The sequence below is a fragment of the Rosa rugosa genome, chromosome 6, assembly GCF_958449725.1.
Source record: "Rosa rugosa chromosome 6, drRosRugo1.1, whole genome shotgun sequence".
NCBI lineage: Eukaryota > Viridiplantae > Streptophyta > Magnoliopsida > Rosales > Rosaceae > Rosa > Rosa rugosa.
In genome coordinates, this window is record NC_084825.1 from 81,026 (window position 1) to 87,362 (window position 6,337).

The following is a 6,337-nucleotide window of genomic DNA, read 5'->3' on the forward strand; positions in this document are numbered from 1 at the left end:
TCGTCACTTGCCTTGACTTGTTTGTTAGTTTTTTATTAGGTTTCCTACTTAGTCGTTAATTTCTTGAATTGTTGATTTTCACTATTTCTTTGCTTTGGTTATTTTATTTTCTTGTTTAATTGTTATCCTACTTTCTCTTCTTAACCCCTCCCATTCATTGTGAAAAGTGAAATTGGATTCTCATTGCCTATTTTGTGAATTTTTGAGTACTCATTACGTGGTCTCATTTTTGTTCCAAGGTGTATGAACAAAGTATCTTCTTCATATCAACCGATCACTCTTAGAAGCGGAAGGGTATTGAGTGAGGACACTAGAGGGAGATCAAGAAGGAGGATTCGAAGGCCATCAGTGACCGAGAGTGCTCCACCTCGAGTTCTTGATCAAGAGAGAGTACCTTTAAGACATTCACAAGGAGAAGTTAACATGGGAGATGCACAAAATCTTCCTCAAGGCAAGACCATGAGGGAGTATACTAGCCCAACTATTGTTGATCACCCTTCTTGCATTGTACTCCCTCCATGTGAGCATCATTTTGAGATCAAGCCCACTACCTTGAGCATTCTCCCCACATTCCATGGCATGCCCTCAAATAATCCATATGATCATATTGCGGAGTTTGAAGAAGTGTGTACCACCGTTCAACTACATGGTCTCAATCCCGATGGCTTGAAGCTTAGATTGTTCCCTTTCACACTCAAAGACCACGCAAGGAAGTGGTTGAGCAAGTTGCCTCCTAGATCCATACGCACTTGGGTTGAGATGCAAGAGACTTTTTTGGGAAAATATTTTCCTCCTTCAAGAACTTCCAATGTTAGAGATGAGCTTGTTGCATTTCGACAACACCCACAAGAAAGTTTCCATGAGTGTTGGGAGCGCTTTAAGGATCTTGAGATGTCATGTCCTCACCATGGGTTAGAGAAGTGGTTTCTTGTGAACAAATTCTATAGAGGATTGATGGCGGACCAAAGACAAAGGGTTGACACTTTTAGTGGTGGAACTATTGCAAGCAAGCTTCCCGATGCCGCTTGGGACACATATGAAGAGCTTTCTCTCAACTCACTTCAATGGGATGATCTTGATATGAGAAGACGTCAAGTGCATAACAAGGAGAGTACACCTAGCCGAGGTGGTATCTATGAGGTTCAAGGAACATCATCCGGTCCTTCTATGCATGAGTTCAAGAGGCTAGAGAGCAAGATTGACCAATTTCTAAACCAAGTGAACCGGAATCCTCCTCAAGCCCAAGTCAAGATGGCAACTTCTACATCATGTTTGCTTTGTGAGAGTCTAGCACATTCCACTCAAGAGTGTCACTTATCATCCAAGTTTCCCGACTTTATTGAAGAACAAGTGAACCAAGTGGGTAATTTTGTGTCAAGGAACCAAAGAAATGATCCTTACTCTAATACTTATAACCCCGGTTGGAGGAATCATCCCAATTTCTCTTGGAGAGACCAAGGAGGTTCATCTAGTGCATTTCAAGGTGGAAAGCAAAGCTTTAGAGGTGGCCAAGGTCAAGACTCATCAAATGTTGCTCATTATGACAATGCACACCAAGGAAGCACTCATTTTTCACAACATGGTCAACATGGACAGCAAGCATATGGCCCTAATTATCAAGGTCAATCAACCTCAAGTCATGGATTTCATGGTCAAAACACCCCTCCCGGGTTTACACAAGGTGTTGGCTATAGTGGTAGCAAGTTTCAAGGCAATCCTAGCTCATTTCAAGGCTCCCACCAAGGCGAGAACTACAATTCCCCTCCTATTCTCCAAGGCATCCCTATTCAAGCTCCAAATGAACCAAAGAAGCCTAATTTTGAAGACTTGATGGGAGAGATTCTCAAGGTTCAAACTTCTACTAATGCGGAGACCAAGCAAAACATCTCTTCACTAGTTCAAGGGTATCAAACTCTACAACAAGGCATGGCTAGACTAGAGGTACAAGTGGGCCAAATGGCCACCAACATGAGTGAGAGACCAAAAGGAGCCTTACCTTCACAACCGGAGCCAAACCCAAGAGGAAAACTTCATGAATGCAATGCCATCACCACTCTACGTTCGGGAAAGGTATATGATAATCATGTTTACATGCCTACATCTTCTAGTTTCCATACAAATCCTTTATTTGATGACGATGTTGATTTGCATTCATATGGGGCCAAGAGGGAAGAAAATGTACCTCTTGGCCATGTTGTTGATGATCAATTGCATATACATCATGATTCTTTTTATCATAAGGAGGATGGGACCGGAAGGGAAGAAAATGTACCTTCCGGTAAATATGGAGTGGGTGATGTGACTTTGAATGCCAAAGGAAGAAATAAGGGGGTGGATAAGGTAGCCGGAGGGGAAGAAAATGTACCATCCGGAGAAGCTATTCTTGGTAAAGGTTATGGTTTCTTGTCATTTGAGAACAATGCAAGCAAATATGGGTTGATTGATAGTGGCAAGGAAAGAGCTTTGTTGAGAAAGAAGACTTCTAGGGATGAGGATGTCTCGGACCCTAAATTAGATGGTGAGGCCATGAAGGCTAGGGACCCATCTAAGGCCGATGACACCTCTAGGAAGGTTCTTGATGACATTAGACCCACCACTCATGAGTTTGAGCCATATACTTCTAGAGACAAAGAAGGGAGGAATAAGGAGGATCTACATATGCATGGTAGCTCTAGGGATAGGAGTGGTCCGGTCTACTCATCACTAGGCGAGGCCTTGAGGGCTAAGAACCCTAGTGGGACTGTGACTACCCTTAGGGGCACTACCGGAAGTCTCACATTTGATCCACCTCTTGATTTGAATGCACCGGAGCCACCACTTCCTTATCCTAATGCCGCAAGAAGAGATAATTCAAAGAGGGGTAAGAAGAAGAGTGGCTTGATGAGGGAGATACAAGAAATATTTAAGAAAGTGGATGTCAATATCCCATTGATGGACCTCATTCATCAAGTGCCGGTGTATGCTCAATTTCTCAAGAGCTTGTGCATGAATAAAAAGAAATTCAAAGCCGATGAGACATTTGAGTTGAAGGAGGAAGTAAGTGCAATTATCCAACGAAGGCTACCACCAAAGATGCAAGATCCGGGGAGCTTTACAATAGGGTGTACTATTGGGGAAAAAGTGTTTGAAGGAGCTCTCATGGACTTAGGGGCGAGTGTCAATTTGATGCCCTTGGCTATATACCGGAAGCTACAAATTGGAGAGTTGAAGCCCACATCAATTAGATTGGAATTAGCGGATCGTAGCACAAGGCGTCCGGTGGGAGTTGTGCAGGATGTGCTAGTGAGAGTAAATAAGTTTATTCTACCGGCCGACTTTGTAGTGTTGGATATGGGTGAAGACCCCTACCTTGATAATGAGTTACCTATCATTCTAGGCCGACCATTCATGGCAACGGCGGGTGTGAAGATTAATGTGTTGAAGGGTACCATTCGACTCAAGGTGTTGGGTGACAAAGTGAAGATCAAAGTATGCAATCCATTCTATCCGCCGGACATTATGAAGGAGGTATTCTCTATTGATTTGGTGAAGGGTAATGAAGCCAAGAGTGAGCGGATCTTTGGACCCTTGAATCCTTCCAAGCCTACAATCCGTGCACAAGATCATTTTTCACCTATTTGGGGCTATGACAATGAGCCACCATTGAAGCATGATGATGCCATTCCTACTCCTACTTTGGAGCCTACTATCGAGCTTGAAAAGCAAACAACTCCTACTCTTGAGACTTATGAGCAACACAAGAAGAAAAGTCCACCATTGAGTGAGGCACAAAAGGAGTCCATCAAGAAGTTAAGGGAGGTTTGTGGAGTTGTCAAGAAGAAGGAAAGATCTAAGAGGTATGATTGGCCCCCACCTTCAAGCTACAAGCTTGCTTCTTCAATTGCTAGATGTTTCGGAAATGATAGTGAGGCTAGCACAATTGTTGTGGGTGGTAAGAAGACATCCTTTGAGCCACCTTGAGGAAGAAAAGTGAAGAAGACCGGCTTGGGGTCTTTAAAAACAAGCGCTTCTAGGGAGGCAACCCTAGGTGGTTTTGGAATTTCCTGGTTTATTTTGCATCAATAAGGCTATTTAGCCATCTTTTTTGGGAGGAAGGGAGGTGGCCGGAGTTGGAAATGTGAAGGAGAGTGAATGTGATAGAGAGCAGTTTCTGTCCAGAAATTGCAGTTCATTTTGGGTGACTAAATTTTCAGATTTACATGTTATTTTGAGCTGAATTTTTCTGTAGACATTCCATTATGTGTCTACTGTCTTGTGCCAAAATTTCAGCCTTGTTGAGTCACTGGAACTCAAGTTACTTAATAGTCAATGCAAGGAGGTCAGAACAGAGACAGCTACTGTAGAGTGACTTTGGGAAGCTACACCTTCTATATCCCAAGCAATTTGGAGTTAAAATTTTTCAGAGATTTGTCTTCACATGTCCTCTATATACAGGAGAAACATTTTTTGATTTGAACCTTCCTAGCTTCAGATATAGTGTTCCAAGTGACAGGGGCCAGAAACAGGGCACAGCAGAAACTGCAGAACAGATCAGTGAGTTTGGAGGCCAACGATTTTTGACTCATAATTGATTTTCCAGTATAATTTTAAGAGAATGTAGCTTCATGAGTCTAGTTTCATATATCTTTGGTCTCACCCTCTTTGCACCTCTGGAGCTCTACTTATTGCAGTTTTGGTGACTGAGGGTCAGCAGCAGACTTCATTACCAGCTGGCAACTTTGACCAGCTATAGATTTCTTCTCAGTTGGAGCTAGGTGGCTAACTTTATATGGATAGAAAGCTCTTTGAGTATACTTTCCATTTTAAGTGGCCTGACCTACTTATCACTTTCTGAGTATGAGATATGGGCATTTGAAGACAGAAAGGTCATTGCTGAAAGTTATTTGCACTCACTAGTTTTGTTCACTCGGGTTGGTTGGACTTCTTGCACTTCAATTCTTCAATGGAGGCCATTATAGGGCTGTTGTGAGGTGTGTTGGAGGTGGCCAAACCTATGATTTTAATGGAGGACCCTTGTCCTTATTCTTTGGTGGCCTATTTGTGACGCATTGCTCTTTGGACACTATATATTTCTCAATGGAGTTGATCTTTACATGAGCACCTAAAAGCTATTATGGAGCATACGTAACGGAAGTCAAGGCCTTGTGCCTTGAGGTTGGTGTCTTATTTTAGTCTTCTCCAAGGGTCGTGAGCAATGGAGGGTCAACAAAGGGGGTTTTCCGTATCTTTTCTCCGCATTAGATTTTTATTTTCATAGTTAATTTTTGTGCCTTCGCCCGAACTTCACTCTCATGCCTAAATCCGACATGGATTTTAGCTTTCGAGCTCACTTGACAACATTGAGGACAATGTTGGTTTTAAGTGTGGGGGTGAGAGCTCGGGTGCCCTATGAAAAAAAAAAAAAAATTAGATTAGATTTTTGTTATTATATATTAGTGGTTAATGCCTTTTCCAACCCCAATGACGAATCATGGACTTAACTTGTTATGATTGTGGATAGATTAAGCATGATCTAGGACTTTGAATTTGTTTTGTGATTGAGTGTATATGTGATCTATGCTTGATTATATGTGTGCACATAGCCTATGTTAGGTTCGTTCATCATAGTTAGAGAAGCATATAGATTATTCGATTAACTTGCATGCCTTATTTGTGAGCTTTTGAGCCTAATATCTATAGTGTATGCATTGTTCATTCACTTTTTCTTTCATGTGTGTACAATTTCATGACATTGCGTATCTAGAACTTACTTGAGACCTCTCGAGGCTACTTTTAGCTTGTGACATGATAGAAAGGATGGAGGCATTAGGTTTAATACCACCATGGCCAAAGAAGCATGTGCCCAAACATATTTACCACTAGATTGCCACTTTGAGCCTATTTGTATATTTAGCCTTTTTGTTCATTACCACCACAAATTCTTACCTAGCCTAAACACTTTTATCCTACCCTCCCATGGTAGTTGGTGAAGCGATTCGAGAGAATGACTTTATGTTTGAGTGCTTCAAAAGAAAAGAAAAAAAAAAGAAAGTCAAAAGTGTGAGGTTACAAAAGAATAAGTGTGGGGGTGAGTGATTTTGTATAGAAAAGAAAGTTTCGAAAGAGTACCAAAAAAAAAAAAAAAAAAACAGAGAGAAGAAGAAGAAGAAGTTGTGAAAATAAAAAGAAAGTTCAAGGAAAATAAAAGAAGAAGAAGTTCAAAAGAAAAATACAAAAAGGAGAGAGAAGGAAAAAGGTGATTGAAAAAAAAAAAAAATTTGCTTAGTATTATTTTTGTTTATAGTATAGTGTAATGTGCGTTGTACATCAGGATTAGAGTGAGTGACTTAGCATTCGA

The 6,337-nt window shown here is 41.3% G+C and overlaps 1 non-coding gene across 1 annotated transcript; it reads right to left on the reverse strand.

Moving 5' to 3' along the window:
- Positions 1 to 807: 807 nt before the first annotated feature.
- On the reverse strand, positions 808 to 914 carry LOC133719101 (small nucleolar RNA R71). Its single transcript, XR_009850829.1, has one exon. It is a non-coding gene; the product is annotated as a small nucleolar RNA R71 (small nucleolar RNA).
- Between the last annotated feature and the right edge of the window lie 5,423 nt (positions 915 to 6,337).